The following is a 17,220-nucleotide window of genomic DNA, read 5'->3' as shown; positions in this document are numbered from 1 at the left end:
TGTACAGACTCTTCTTTCCTGTACTGAAGTTGCTGCCTCTGATTTTACAGCTTTCTGTGAGCTTCTCACAGTGTGCATTAGAAGCTGCACCTCATTCCCTGGCTGGAAGACAAGGAGCATCATCCAGCATGTTCCTCCCCAGCTTAACTGTCCCTGGCCCACCCTTCTTCTATTGGAGTTCCATTCTGTCAATCATAAAGGCTCATCACATATGAGCATTACCTAGGGTGGTCTGCATGCAAATACAGCATGCCTAGGAATTACACTCCTTCAGACTTATATTGACCAATTAAGATGTTTGCATAACCCCTCCCAAAAGACAGCCTACTGTTTGCTTCAAGGCTGAGAGAAGAATACTGAGGCAGGGTGCTGTGATACTTACAGGAAACTATGTACAGCATAATCTGCCTGAATTGTATAGGGAAGTGCAAAGACCCAGTAAAATTGTCATTAGCATGTTGATGATAGGGGAAAGAAGAAACCAGGGAAGGCAATAAAAAAAATATATATATGTGTATATATATATATATATATATATATATATATATATATATATATATATATATATATATATATATATATATATATATATATATATATATATATATATATATATATATATATATATATATATGTATATATATATATACAGGGTGGGCCATTTATATGGATACACCAAAAACAAAAGTTGGATTCAAAATGGCCGACTTCAAAATGGCCGCCATGGTCACCACCCATCTTGAAAAGTTTCCCCCCTTACATATACTAATGTGCCACAAACAGGAAGTTAATATCACCAACCATTCCCATTTTATTAAGGTGTAGCCATATAAATGGCCCACCCGGGTGGATCCATATAAATGGCCCACCTTGTATATATATATATAGCAATAATAAATTAGAACACTTGCAGAATTGAGCGATAGTGATTTGTGGGGAAGTTCGTCATCACACACTGAAAGTGACGACAGCGACAATTCTGTAACTGAGCATATTTTTGTGTTTTTGAGTTGATTACATTATTGAATACATTTTATTATTATTATTATATTATTATTTTTGAGAATTATTTATAGTTATTTATTATATTATAATTTATGATTTTGTGTTTCAAACTTTATCATACCCGGGATTTGTCTACTAGACTCTTGTTTGGACAGCTTTAAGTAAGTTATTCCTAAGGCCCCGTACACACGACCGAACATGTCCGCTGAAAATGGTCCGCTGACCAGTTTCAGCGGACATGTTCGGTCGTCTGTACGTCCGACCGGACAATTTTCCGGTGGATCGGACAGGTTTCCAGCGGACAAATGTTTCTTAGCATGCTAAGAAACATGTCCGCTGGAAGCCTGTTCGTCGGACATGTTCGGTCGTCTGTACAGACTCACCCGACATGTCCGATCGGCCGCCATCCCTCGCATGCGTCGAAGTGATTCGACGCATGCGTGGAAGCATTGAACTTCCAGGGCCGCGCACGTCACCGCGTCATCTTTGCGGCGACGGCGCGGCCACGTCACTGTGTATCGTGTACGTGTGGATTTCTGTCTGATGGTGTGTACAACCATCAGACAGAAATCTCCGGGCGGACATGTCCGCTGAAGACGGTCCGGCGGACCGATTTCAGCGGACAGTCCGTCCGTGTGTACGAGGCCTGAGAATTACAGGCCTACAATATAAAACGTCAAATTTCCACGTGAAACAATGTACCGCTTTCAGCATCAAAAATCTGACATAATCATAATGCCAGTTAGGTTAAGACAATAATTAATTCATAATTTTATTTTTACAAATGATACATGGTTATCAACAAACACAATTCTAATTCTAATTAGTGTCTCAAGTTGTGCCTCAAAAATCCCTCCAAAAGGTTGTGTCTAGGAATGAGCCGAACACCCCCCAGTGCGGTTTGCAGCAGAACATGCGAACAGGGAAAAAATGTGTTCGAACAAGCGAACACCGTTAAAGTCTATGGGACACGAACATAAAAAATCAAAAGTGCTAATTTTTAAAGGTTAATATGCAAGTTATTGTCATAAAAAGTGTTTGGGGACCTGGGTCCTGCCCCATTGGACATGTATCAATGCAACAGGACTTGACCCAAGCGTCTCCTGTCATTTTTACAATTTTCACACTTTTTCTTTGTAAAATAGTACGGGTACCCCTTACCAATTCACATAGGGGGCCGAGATCTGGAGTTTCCCTTTGTTAAAGGGGGCTTCCAGATTCCGATAAGCCCCCCACCCGCAGACCCCCACAACCACTAGGCAAGGGTTGTGGGAATGAGGCCCATGTCCCCATCAACATGGGGATATCCTCCCCATGTTGAGGGCATGTGGCCCGGTACAGTTCAGGAGGGGGGCCGCTCTCTCGTCCCCCCTCTTTTCCTGCGGCCTGCCAGGTTGCGTGCTCGGATAAGGGTCTGGTATGGATTTTTGGGGGGAACCCCACGCCATTTTTTTTAAATGGTGCAGGGTTCCCCTTTATATCCATACCAGACCTGAAGGGCCTGATATGGAATTTGGGGGGGGACCCCCAGGCTTTTTTTTATTTTGGTTCGGGGTTTCCCTTAATATTTATACCAGACCCAAAGGGCCTGGTAATGGACTAAGGGGGAACCCGTGCTGTTTTTTTTCAATGACTTTGATCTTGCCAGGACCCGACAATTTATTATAGCCGCGAGTAGTTTTAAATTACTTTTTTTCCTTTAGAAATGTCATTTTGTGCAGGGACTTTTCTAAGCACGGGAAACATGCACTAATTAACAGGCATATTATAGACACCCCCCAGGTATGAAATTTAAAGGAACATTTCACTTTTATTGTTTCACTTTAAGCATTATTAAAATCAGTGCTCCCGAAAAAACTGCAATTTTTAAAACTTTTTTTGCATTGATACATGTCCCCTGGGGCAAGACCCAGGTCCCCAAACACTTTTTATGACAATAACTTGCATATTAACCTTTAAAATTAGCACTTTTGATTTCTCCCATAGACTTTTAAAGAGTGTTCCGTGGCTTTTTGAATTTGCCGCGAACACCCCAAATTGTTCGCTGTTTGGCAAACAGGCAATGTTCGAGTCGAACTCATGTTCGACTTGAACAGATAGCCCATACCTAGTCATGTCTATGTATTGACAACGTCCAATGACGAAACGCGTCTGGGAGGACGTGCGGTGACATCATCGCGTTCTGGAGGAAGGGCTCCGCTCCATGTGTTCGCCGGCCGGCAACTAATTTTAAATGCTACTTTTGTACTTCAACAATGTGAGTACCTCTCTTATACTTTATTGGTTTTAATAAATCTTTCCTGGCGGATTTACACTATGTCCCGCTGTTTTTATATATGACCGTGGTGGTGGTGTACCGTTACGTCTGCGGGAACAAGTGGCAGATTCGTATCCAGGGAGTGGGTTGTCTCCCCAAAGGCCGCGGCTAGGTCATAGCCGACTGCTTTCTATGCCAGTGTATCTGGTAAGCGGCTTGAGATTATGGTGGTGGGCTCTCACTGAAGATTGAAGTGTTTCACGGTGGTGGTAGAAGTTTTCCATGTGTAACAGCTCCATGAAAATAGTGTGAAGGATATAGACTCTCCCCACTAAAAATCTCTTATTGAGGAAAAACAACAATATATAAATATATGGACTATCGTTCACACTGAGTCCGGGTCAAAGGCGCAGCTTAAATTTCCATTTTTCCTATGTATAGGCCTATGAAAGAATGTGATGGGAAAGCAACTATAACACTTCATCATGTCGTTTTAGTTACTGTATGTATATTTACTGTATGTACTTTAAGTGTAAAGGATTGTAATTGTATTGGGCTGCACCAACAATAAAGATAACTGATGAGCAGAATAGTTAGGCAGATCACAAGTTACCGATCACTGATATAGATAATGTACCTGAGTAATAAAACTACATTTTTTTGTAATATTTATTTTTTTATAAAAGTAAAAGAGGACAACATAAAACTAGTGCAAAATTTGACACTGTTTTTGATAAACTAACGCATCAATATCTGGTTCGGTGGATGTAGTAGCAATTCTCAATGAATTCTTAACCACTTAAGCCCCGGACCAATATTCTGCCTAAAGACCCAAGGAGTTTTTACAGTTCGGGACTGCGTCGCTTTAACAGACAATTGCGCAGTCGTGCGATGTGGCTCCCAAACAAAATTGGCGTCCTTTTTTCCCCACAAATAGAGCTTTCTTTTGGTGGTATTTGATGACCTCTGCGGTTTTTATTTTTTGCGCTATAAACAAAAATAGAGCGACAATTTTAAAAAAAATGCAATATTTTTTACTTTTTGCTATAATAAATATCCCCCAAAAACATATATAAAAAAAAACATTTCCTCAGTTTAGGCCGATACGTATTCTTCTACCTATTTTTGGTAAAAAAAAATCGCAATAATCGTTTATCGGTTGGTTTGCGCAAAATTTATAGCGTTTACAAAATAGGGGGATAGTTTTATTGCATTTTTATTTTTTTATTTTTTTTTTACTACTAATGGCGGCGATCAGCGATTTTTTTTCGTGACTGCGACATTATGGCGGACACTTCGGACAATTTTGACACATTTTTGGGACCATTGTCATTTTCACAGCAAAAAAATGCATTTAAATTGCATTCTTTATTGTGAAAATGACAGTTGCAGTTTGGGAGTTAACACAGGGGGCGCTGTAACATTTGGGGATTACTTTGTGTGTGTTTACTACTGTAGGGGGGTGTGGCTGTAGGACTGACATCATCGATCGAGTCTCCCCTATAAAAGGGATCACTCGATCGATGCGCCGCCATAGTGAAGCACGGGGAAGCCGTGTTTACACACGGCTCTCCCCGTTCTTCAGCTCCGGGGAGCGATCGCGACGGAGCGGCTATAAACAAAAAAGCCGCGCCGTCGTCCCGGATCGCTCCCCGAGGCTTACCGACCGCCGCATGTAGCGGGGGGGGGTCCCGATCGGACTCCCCACCCACGTCAAGCAGAGCACGTACAGGTACGTTGATGTGCCTGTCCGTGCCATTCTGCTGACGTATATCTACATGAGGAGGTCGGCAAGTGGTTAAGGTGCTCATCAGATATTTTGGCTCTGTGTTAAAAGGATCCCTCTTTAGACCAACTTCCACTAGTTATGCCCTATACCCCAATCCAGATTCTTTCAGGCCCTGAGCCAAGCACACACTGAGGCCCCGTACACACGACCGAGTTTCTCGGCAGAATTCAGCCAGAAACTCGGTCGGAGCTGGATTCTGGCGAGAAACTCGGTCGTGTGTACAGTTTTCAGCGAGGAAGCCGACGAGGAACTCGTCGGGCCGAAAAGAGAACATGTTCTCTATTTCCTCGTTGTTCAATGAGGAAAGTCGGCCCGCCGAGCTCCTCGGCGGCTTCCACACTGAACTCGACGAGGAACTCGACGAGGAACTCGATGTGTTTGGCACGTCGAGTTCCTCGGTCGTGTGTACGGGGCCTCAGGCCTAACATCAACTCTTCAAACCACAGGCTACATCCCAGGAGCAACAGCCCCAGAACTAATTTTTCTCTTTGTGTGCTTCATCCTTGAAAAAAGTTTCTCACAAATATAGGTGTTGTCAGAAACTGATGACATGAATAGGGTGTGCTTGTGAAGAGTGAGATATTTTTCTTTGGGAAGATAAAACTTATAAAAGTCCAGCAAGGAGACACTGGGGGTTATTTACTAAAGGCAAATTCACTTTGTACTACAAGTGCAAAGTGCACTTGAAATTGCACTGAAAGTGCACTTGGAAGTGCAGTCGCTGTAGATCTGAGGGAGACATGCAAGGAAAATAAAAAACAGCATTTTAGCTTGTACATGATTGGATGATAAATCAGCAGAGCTTCCCCTCATTTCAGATCTTCCCCTCAGATCTACAGCGACTGCACTTCCAAGTGCAATAGTGCGCTATGTTTCCTTTTCCTCCTCTTTTGCATGTGACTGAATGAAACTGGAAACATCTGATCGCTTGCTGGAGGTTGTTGTAACCTGATCACATTGAAGTGAGATCTTGGCAATTAGGGAAGGATCACTGCAGACTGGCTGATTCAATCATCAGGACTTTTTCATGATCTACTCACATATATTAAGAGTTTCTTCACCAGGTTTTTTTGCTTGATTGTATATGTACGATTCACATTGCACATGAGTTAATACGAGCGCATCAGTATTTATTCATTTATCATTTGGTTTAGTTCACCGTTTTTTTGATTGCTGCTGTATTATTTCGTTATTTTTTGTGCAGTTTCTTTGAGATTATTTGTTAGTAGCGCTGTAGTCCTTTTCACTATATTTTATACTGGATTGTAGCCACAGGTGATACCACACACGAAAACAGATGCTCTGGGGTTGATTTACTAAATGCTAATAGACAGTGTCAGTTGCCCTCTGCAAGTGCAGTTGCTCCAGAGCTTAGTAAATGAGGTAAACTTTCACTTTGCAAAGAGCACCCAATCACGTGCAAGGAATATTCAAAAACTGCATTTTTGCTTGTACATGATTGGATGATGGAAGTCAGCAGGGCTTCTGCTCATTTACTAAGTCCTGGAGCAACTGCACAGTCTATTTGCCTTTAGTAAATCAACCTCTGTGACTCCTATTAAAATGGGTAAAGTGTGGGCTGGGATATTTCAGTGTTACTAAACTAACTGGAAAAATAGGTGTGAAATATGCCATTAAACCAAAACTCCAGCCAAAAATAACAAGTTGGAATTAGTAGCCCAATAAAAGTTAAAATAAAATAGAAGCTTTTATTGCTATATTCATCTTCAATTGAGAGCTCTCCACAATAGCACTTATTTTCGTGCACAAGCTGCCATCAGGTTGATGACCAGAATCATTCAACCCACTTCCTCTGAGACCAAACTGTCCTGGACCTGCCCCTGCCCATGATTGGACAGTAATCACAACCGTTTTCCTCGGCAAAGACCATCAAGAAAAATGCTGGCAGAGCTTTTGTGCCGATAAAAACGGTCGTGTGTTTTTCGTTGAGAAAACTGTTGTGGATCTCGAAGAGAAAAAAAGAGAACATGCTCTCATTTTTCTCGTCGGGAGTCTAAATTTTTTCGTCGTGGTTCGTGCCGGGCTGGTTTACGGCGAGAAACACGTTTGTGTGTATACTTAGAAACCCGCGCATGCTCAGAATAAAGTATGAAACTGGAGGGCACCTTCGGTAAAAGTAGCGTTCGTAATGGAGATAGCTCATTCGTCACGCTATAACAGACTGAAAAGCGCCAATCGTCTCTCACCAAACTTTTACTAAACACGCGGTAATACAAGATTAGCAAAAGCAGCCCCAAGGGTGGCACCAGTGGAATCGAACTTCCCCTTTATAGTGCCGTCGTACGTGTTGTACGTCACCGCGTTTGAGAACAACGAGATTTTGTTTCGACAGTGAATATGCAAGGAAAGCTTGACAAGAACCTCGTTGAGGAAAACAACGTTTCTTTTATGACAAGATTCTCGGTCGCGTGTACGAGGCATAATAAGCTCATCTCTCCGTCACATTCCCCTCTCCTCCTTTCAGCATGCTCCTTGTCAGTACATTAACCACAAGACGATGATACCACATTAAATTCAGATACTTAAACTGTTTGTCAGGCCTCGTACACACGACCGAGGAGCTCGACGGGCGAAACACATCGTTTTGCTCGTCGAGTTCCTTGTGAGGCTGTCGAGGAACTCGGCGGGCCAATTTTCTCCATTCCCGTTGAGGAAAAAGAAGACATGCTCTCTTTTTGGCTCGATGAGTTCCTCGACAGTTTCCTTGTCGAAAAATGTACACACGACCGGTTTCCTGGGCAAAAAAAAAAACAGCAAGTTTCGTGCTGGTTTTTGCAGAAAAACTCGGTTGTGTGTACGAGGCCTCAGTGTAAGTACATTTTAATGATGTATTATTGATTACAGAGCTGCATTAAAGCGGTAGTTCACCCTCCTTTCCATCATTATTCCATTACTTTCGGCATCGTAGCGCGAGCTACGGTATGCCGGTCTTAAATTTTTAATCCCCGTACTCACTGTGGTATCGCTGATTGAAGAATCCGACTCCCGCGGGGAATGGGCGTGCCTATGGAGAGGGAGGATGATTGACGGCCGGCTCTGGCACGTCACGCTCCCCGAAGACAGCCGGAGTAGGTCTCGGCTATTCACGACGCCTGCGCACAGGCTATGCGCAGGCGCCGTGAATAAGCAAGCCTATTTCGGCTATTTCCGGAGAAGCGTGACGTGCCAGGGCCGGCCGTCAATCACCTTCTCTCACCATAGGAACGCCCATTCCCCGGATTCTTCAATCAGCGATACCACAGTGAGTACGGGCATAAAAAATGTAAGACCGGCATACCGTAGCTCGCGCTACGATGCCGAATTTAATGGTCTAATAAAAAAAAACTTTTTTTTTTTTTTTTTAACAGGGCGAACCCCCGCTTTAATGTGTGTTTTATACTGTAAAGCCACCTGGAGTTCAGCTTTAAGTTGAAAACTTCCTGAATAGATGTGTTTCTGTGAAAATCTGTAAAATTATTATATATGAATGTTATTATTTGTTTATTCACTACCATTTATATTGATGTAAAAAAAAATTTAATCATATTTTTCTGAGAAAAGTCTAATTTTATTAAGCATAATTCTAATAAACCTAAGTGATTTATTATTAATGGATGTGCACACTGTCTTGTATTATTGTTATTGTTATATTACTAGCATTGCTTCAAACAATTAGGAACACGCTTTATAAAACTAGGTTATTGTGGTTAGCAAAACATCAAAACTCTTGCCTTTTCAGCACACATGCAGACAGGATCTGGAGCTACTACCATCGCTTCACCAGCCCTTGTTCCTTGTGATACTAAAGTCTTGTTTATTTAGTTTAAAAATAGTTTAGAGAAATAACCTCGCAGTTTTTATTGCACATGATTGGATGATGGACATCAACAAAACTTCACCTCATTTTTTCAGCTCTGTGTATAATTTCCTTGCAAAGTCTAATTGTGGACACCCTTCCCAGAAGAGCTGAAGCTGTTATAGCTGCAAAGGGTGGGCCAACTCAATATTGAACCCTACGGACTAAGACTGGGATGCCATTAAAGTTCATGTGCATGTAAAGGCAGACGTCTCAATACTTCTGGTAATTTACCCTAATTTCCTATCCTGCTCCTCTAACAAGCCCCAGATAGCAGTCAGGCCCCGTACACACGTCCGAGAAACTCGACGAGAAAAACACATAATTTTGCTCGTCGAGTTCCTTGTGAAGCCGCCGAGGATCTCGACGAGCCAAGTTTCCTCATTGACTAACGAGGAAATAGAGAACATGTTCTCTATTTGGCCAGACGAGATCCTCGTCGGTTTCCTCGGCCAAAAGTGTACACACGACCGGGTTTCTCGGCAGAATACGGGTCCGATCAAGTTTCTGGCTGAATTCTGCCGAGAAACTGGTCGTGTTGTACGGGGCCTGAGACTCTGACAACCCTTTTGAGCTTGTCTGTTTTCTATATCAGCTATGAGACACTGTCAGCTCGTGTTCTGGCATAATGGGATTGTCTCTCCTGTAAGTCTAAAATGTTAATAAAAATTACATTGAAACAAACAAGATAACAAAACAATACATATATCATTTTAGGTTAAACAAAGCTTTATTTTTATTGATATTGGAGTTTATTTACTAAACCTGGAGAGTGCAAAATCTGGTGCAGCTCTGCATAGGTACCAATCAGCTTCCAGTTTTGTTTTTCCTTTTTTTTTAGTCAAAGCTTAATTGAATGTAGCGCTACCCCCGAAGGAGCCGCTAAATGATTTGGGACCGGCCTACTAAGTTACCCTGGCAGTGTCTAAGGGTGTAACTGTGAGAATAGCAACAGTGAGTGGAGGTCCAGACATCCAATAAAGAGTTTTCAATGCTTTATTGTCCAGGCCAAACACGGCCAACATCAACATACTTCAGGAAGGTCAAGGTTGATGAAGGAAGAAATAGAACCATGCGGTATCAGACCTGGATATAGAACCGAGCAATACACTGCTCTGCATTAAACCGAATGCATACACGTTGCCACACTGCTCGGAGTGGGTGAAGTGCCCCCGGACAGACCCCTATAATAGGCCTGGCAGCCGGAGCGTCACTCTGAATAGTACTGGGAGGAACAGGTCTCTCACACAGACCTGTATCTAGGGCCCCCTGCCACAGGCCAATTTCAATAGAGGACTTAAGTAAATAAGGACAGAGAATCCTCCCAGTAAACTATTTTGAAAATGGTCCCAGATGACAGAAAGCATACCTGTCAGTGGTCCGGACACCCGATCCCAAACTAGGATCCTTAAAATAGGCCTCGGAACCCAGTGGAGCACTGGGGTCCCTTCTCTCATCAGGAAGAGGTTCGCTGCAAAGTTCAGCTCTGGCCAGGTGAGCCATGGATGCGCGTACCAGGAAGGTGGGTACCGCACCTGGAACGGGGACCCCGTGGAAAGTTTTCGACACATGACCTCTCTCACAGATATACCCTCCCCCAGCATGCCCCGCGAGGGAAAACATCCTCTAATTGACTGCTGGGAGAAGATCTGCTCTGCCAGAACCCCTCTAGTGCCAGCTGCCGACCAGGGGTGGCACTGCACTCCCTGACCACAGTCTGACCCAGTGGAACTTCCAGAATGACAGAGATCATCAAATTTAGACAAACATTGAATGGGAGCAAGGTAACTCTCCCGTTCCCCACTAAATTAAAGCGTAGTGCCCATGCTGAAAGCAAAGGGGTGCTACATGAACAAGCTTAGAAAAGTTAAAATTAAAAGCTGATTGGCTACCATACACAGCTGCACCAGATCTGCACTCTCAATTTTAGTAAATCAACCCCCTTGCCTTGCAAAAAATAAATAAAAAAAATGTACAGGCATTTACACAGCGCTGACAATTTAGAGCGCTTTCACACTGAAGCATTTTGTTTTTCCTGCGCCGCAAGTGCAGGCAGTGTACCTGTGGGTTTTGTGCTTGTTACCTGTGCTTTGCCATAGACCTTCTATTACATGGGATAGTTTTAAGAGTTCTCTGAAAGCACACCAAATCTTCTGCATGCAAAACATGCAATAGAAGTCTATAGCAAAGCGCAGGTAACCTTTTACACAACCATTTTGCAAAACTAGAGACTGGTCAGTCGCTTGATTGTTCTTACGGGCGACGAGAGGGGACACCCCCCGCCTCCCTTTGGTGCTTCTATCAACTCACCGCCGCAATCAGTGAGTTGAAGAATGGATCCGCCGACCCTGGATGTTTACCATAGAGATTTCGTCAGAGGCCAGGCGCGATGTTATGATGTCACGCCTGGCCTCTGCATTAAAACAAACGGCGTGGCCTCAGCTGGGAAGCCAAATTTTTTTTTTTGGGGGGGGAGGGGATTTCAGGCTTCCCAGCCTAGAGGTAGGATGTGAGGTCTAATTGATCCCATATCTCACTGTAAAGAGGGCCGATCATGCCATATTTCTATTACAAGGAATGTTATAGAAATATGGCATGTCCGAATTGGCCTGGTTGGAAAATGGTTAAGCGGCTCCTCCGGGGGTAGTGCTACATACAAAAGAATTGAACAAACTTTATTTAACTACTTGCCGCCCGCCGTATAGCAAAATGACAGCGGCAAAGTGGTTTAGTTATCCCGATCTTATATGACGTGATCAAGATAACTGGTGGGGGACGCGTAGCACAGCGATGGGAGGTGCTGTGTGTCTGTCGTGGTATGAAGCCTCTGACAGAGGCTTCATACCACGTGATCAGCTGTGACCAATCACAGCTGATCATCGCATGAACCAGGATGTGCCGGTAAAAGTATTTCCTCGATTCATGCTGACAGGGAGAGCCGATCGGCGGCTCTCCCTGTCAGGGGGGGTCTGTGCTGATAATCAGCACATTGATTATCAGCACAGCCCCCATCAAAAAGGTGCCCATCAGCTGCCAATCAGTGCCCATCACCTGCCAGCCTGTCCCCCTCTATAAAGCCTGTCAGTCCCCATAAAAGTTCAGATCAGTGCCAATCGGTGCCCAAAATAGTGGCAATCAGTGACCTATCAGTAATGCCTGTCAGTGCCCCATAAAAGTGCCAATCAGTACCACTCAGTAATGCTTGTCAGTAGCTCCTCATCAGTGCTGCCTATCCAGTGCCACCTATCAGTGCCCATCAGTGCCCATAAGTGCCGCCTATCAGTGCCACCTATCAGTGCCACCTGCCAGTTGGGGTTCCTCAGGGGCTGGAACCTGACGACTCTATTGGACTCTTAGCGGCCAAACTTTGAACTTATTACTTTGAAGAATTCCTGCCATTTATGGATTTTAAGGATAGATTCTACTTATTGTAGATTACTTGCCATAGTGGACTTTGGCTTCCAAAGGACTATGGACTTGCTGCTATTTTAGGTTATGATTACCCTATGGGCACTAGAGAACCTCTGTACAAAATTATATGAGAAGATTGCTTTGCAAGACTGTTCTTCTATGTTTGCATTTTCTTCAGTAAAGATGTGTTCTGTTCCATTAAATGCCTGGTCTAAAATCTATATAAGTGGTGTATTGCATGACATATCTAAAAAACATGGCTTGTAACAAGAGGACTGTAGGTTAAAGGAGATAAAGTAAATTTTAGTCCAGCATGTACCGGTAGTTTTCTGTTCAGTGTAGCCTTAGAGAAGATCTGTAAAGAGTGGACCAAAATCCTTCCTGAGATGTGTGCAAACCTGGTGACCAATTACAAGAAATGTCTGACTTCGGCTTATACCAAATATTTTATAAATAACACTTAAAGATGAAGTAAACTCCCCTTGTTTGTTTGTATCTATAGGTAAGCCTATAATAAGGCTTACCTATAGGTACGGTAAATATCTCCTAAACTTGCACCGTTAAGGAGATATTTAGTGTATACGCTGGCTATTACGTCATTGGCCAACCATGCCATTTCTTCAGGGCCAGTGCCATGATCGGCGGGTCCTGCACGCATGTGCGAGAGTGACGTAACTGCGGCTCTGGCCACTCATAGCGCTGAGCCTGCGACCTGAAAGAATCTTCGGGGAAGATGTCGGCCGTGTCAGCGGTGTGCAGGCGCTGCTGCAGGGCTATTTGATTTGATATAGGATTTGTACTCCGCCGAATGCGCTCCCTTATGAGCGCATCTAGGCGAGGAGAGACCCCATATTCAAACTTTAATTACCCATACAAAGGTAGAAGAGCCTAGGGTGCAGAATTTGAAGGAGGTAACATATTTCTAAGGTAAATATCTCATAATGAGCTAAAATGCGAAGCATACTAGCTTGTTATGCCTTTGTCTTACAGGTTTTTTTTGTTTTTTGTTTTTTTTTTATGGGGGTTTACAACCTCTTTAAAATAACACTGCATTCAGTATAAGGACTTACTAAAGGAAACAAATGTACCCCTTGTATTGTAACAAAAACATTTGTTTGCACAATTAGCCATGAAACTATTGGAGTGCAGTAAAAATGTGGAAATACTTGTCAGACTAAGTTCTTAATCAGGGGACCGAAAATCAAACTCTAGACTTAAAACGGTTTCTTACAACAGATGGTATCTGAGGCAAGAGGTGAATCACTAGTGGGTTCTGTGGATGACACAATCAAGCGATTCTCTTTACAGGTACTTGGTGTTCCTGGATCTAGTAGGAGTTTTAGGGTCCATTTACATGGGTGCTTAGCACACCCTGCGAACAGATGTTTGTACAACGAGCAATTACCTGCGGTTAGAGATAGATAATCCTGGCTGAGTGCCATATTTTTGCCTCTTAGCCACAATCACTGCTGGTAATCGCTGGCTGTGTGAACAGGCATTAATAGCTGTTGCCAGCACCAGCCTGTTCATACTTTGTATGGATTTAGCAGCTGTAGCTCTTCGCACACACCTGTCATTCCAGACACAGAAATCCACAGATTGTTGCCAATGGAATTTGTAGGGTGTGCTAATTGGCCGTGGTGAATGAACCTTAAAGGGGTTGTAAAGGTTTGCAGATTGTTTAAGAAAAAAAAACATGTCATACTTACCTCCACCGTGCAGTTCGTTTTGAACAGAGTGGCCCCGATCGTCCTCTTCTGGGGTCCCACGGTGGCTCTTGCAGCTTCTCCCCACAAGAGCTAACCCCCTCTGGGAAGCGCTCTCCCAAGGGGGTTAGCTTGCGGGTGCGCTCAAGTTCCATACAAGCCGGCGGCCGCATCATTGGATGTGATTGACAGCAAGGGGAGCCAATGGCTGTGCTGCTATCAATCATACAATGAAAAACCGACAGGGACCAGGGGGGAAAGCAACGCGTGGGTCGCGCCCACGGACATTCAGAGCTTAGGTAAGTAAAACGGGTGCTCGGGGTGGCGGTGACTGCAAGGTGTTTTTTCACCTTAATGTATAGGATACATTAAAGTGGATGTAAACCCAAATAAATATTTTTTATTCTTTGATGTCACAATGTACATATAAGATTTCCTATCATCTGTGCCCAGTCTTGACACACAGAGTTAATCCAGCTCTGAGCATCCTCTTTTATTGTTCAGTGAAATAAAACGGACTTACAGAGAAAAGCCTTAGTCGTTTACCGCCCCCTTGCTATGTGAGTGACAGGTTATTTACATATCTTATGTACTAGCTTAGAGACAGGCATTATTTTTAAATTTCCACCCCCACTCCATTTCTGAAGTCATGTGGTTACTTTTCTGGATTTTGACTGGATGCAGCACTATGGCCGTAGTTTAGAAAAGGATGAGAGTGGTAACATCAACTTTTAAGGTGAAAAAACACAAAGGTTTACAACCCCTTTAATGTGTTGTAGAAGAATAATTGAGCTAATTGATATTCATTAATTTGTAACAAAAAGTCTTATGAGATATTTAGGTTCCAATTGTAGACTGGATAAAAAAAAAGGCTCAAGACATTTCAGTGACATTAAACAGTGCTAATGTGCAGAGTCTAAAGAATCTGATTTAAACTGAGTCTAGATTATTAAAAGAAGAGAAGTTATGGCTATTTTATTATTTGTGGGTTCAAATGTTTTTATTAAATCACATATTAAATGGGTAGTAAAATTAAAGGGTGTGTGGCCACTATAAGACCCATACAGAAAATAGAGGTAGAGTTTGTGCCTAGGACGGGATTGAAACAAACTATTCTGAAAACACTGTAAGAAGTTATATGTCTTCCCCACTCCATCAAAAATATGTTTTTATACTGACTGTAATGCTTATTTATTTATTTCATGTGCTGTATGTCAGGAGTCCAGCTTTAATTGTTATAATATTTTATAGTATTTGTTCTGTTTCACATGCCCATGACCATATTCTCATAAGAACCAGGTCTGTCTGGACAGTATGTCACCAACCAAGCTAAACTATTCAGTAAGACCAGACATTACAAACAAATACTAATTACTTTAGCTAATTTCAGTACAGAGGATGTTTTTTCCAGTCTTTTGAAGCGTTAGGCCCCGTACACACGGTCGGACAAAACCGATGAGAATGGACCGAGGTTCAGTTTCATCGGTCCAAACCGACGGTGTGTATAGCCCATCGGTCTGTTTTCCTTCGGTCCAAAATTTTAAAACATGCTTCAAAACCGAACCGATGGACCGCTGCCCCATCGGTCCAAACCGATGGTTAGTACAGAAAAGCATCGGTTCAAAACCCGCGCATGCTCAGAATCAAGTCGACGCATGCTTGGAAGCATTGAACTTCGTTTTATTCAGCACATCGTGTGTTTGACGCCACTGCGTTCTGACCCGATCGGTTTTTGGAATGATGGTGTGTACACACATCAGACCATCAGGCCACTTCAGCTGTGAACCGATGAAAACGGTCCGTCGGACCATTCTCATCGGTTTGGACGGGGCCTGACAAGACAATGACTTTCCTACGCCCTGTCTCTGCACATTACTGACTGAGGGAACATGGAATAAATGGGGGAAGGTCTAGCTAGGACTGCACTAACTAGCACTAACTAGCGACAGAGGGAGAAATTACATAAAAGTTAGGCAGAATATACTTTTTTTAAACAGACCTTTACATCCCAAAATATTTTTTTCTCTTTGTGCTTATACCCTTCTCTGTAATTTTTTTTTTTTTAACCACTTACGGACCACCCGCCGTCGTTTTACCTCCCTAGTTTGAAGAGGAATACCGTTGTTATGGTAGCAGCTAGCTACCATAATCCTGGTACCCTCTTCAAGAGCGGGCGGCCCGCTTTCAGATAAAAGTGGTCTCTGCGGTGGATTCAGTGTGAGATCACTTTTATCGGCTCCCACTGCTCTCCGTTGCCCTCCTCCGCTTACCGGAGCCATCGGCAGCAGCAAAGGCAATCGGGTTCTGTTCCTGGGCTGACATGGAGATGAGTGAGGGGAAGATGGCCCCCACCCGTCTCCATATCATTGCAGAGCGGAAGCAACGTCAAAATGCCACTTCCGCTCAATGCTCTTAATGGGACATTTTATTTTATTTTTTTAGTTAAATAAAAAATGTTTTATTTATTTTTATTGCATTTTTGTGTAAATATGAGATCTGAGGTCTTTTTGATACCAGATCTCATATTTAAGAGGTCCTATCATGCTTTTTCCTATTACAAGGGATGTTTACATTCCTTGTAATAGGAATAAAAGTGTTTTTTTTTTTTAAAAACAGTGTCAAAATATATATTTTTTATTAAAATAAAGTAAAATAAATAAAGCAAACAGCCTAAGGCCCCTTTTTCATCCATCCGTTTGCGGATGAAAAAGGGACATACATTGGTCCCTATGAGATGAACATCCGCTGACACCTGATCTCGTCCGCCTTCGCAATGATCCGATTCAGCAGACAGAAGAAAACCCTATTTTTATTTCCGTCTGTGGATCAGATCGGATGAACACGGACATACGGTCTGTGTTCATCCGATCCCCCCATAGGGGAGAGCGGAGAAAAAACAGGGCGGTCCCTGCACAGTGTGCGGGGACCGCCCTGTCATCCGACGGCTCAGCGGGGATCAATGGAGCTATCCCCGCTGAGCATACGGAGCATACGGAGGCGGATCATTACTGATCTGCCCCGTGTGAAAGGGGCCTTATAGCTGTATATCTGAAGTGTGAGATCTAAGGCACTGCTGCCTCATAGTCTCAGAAGGTCTGGAGCAGGGGTCTCCAAACTTTCTAAACAATGTGCCAGTTTACTGTCCTTCAGGCTTTAGGGGCCCAGACTATGGACAGTGAGAGTTAAAAATTGCCCT

The sequence above is a fragment of the Rana temporaria genome, chromosome 10 (assembly GCF_905171775.1).
Source record: "Rana temporaria chromosome 10, aRanTem1.1, whole genome shotgun sequence".
In the NCBI taxonomy this organism is placed as follows: Eukaryota; Metazoa; Chordata; class Amphibia; order Anura; family Ranidae; genus Rana; species Rana temporaria.
This window is presented reverse-complemented; position numbering follows the sequence as displayed.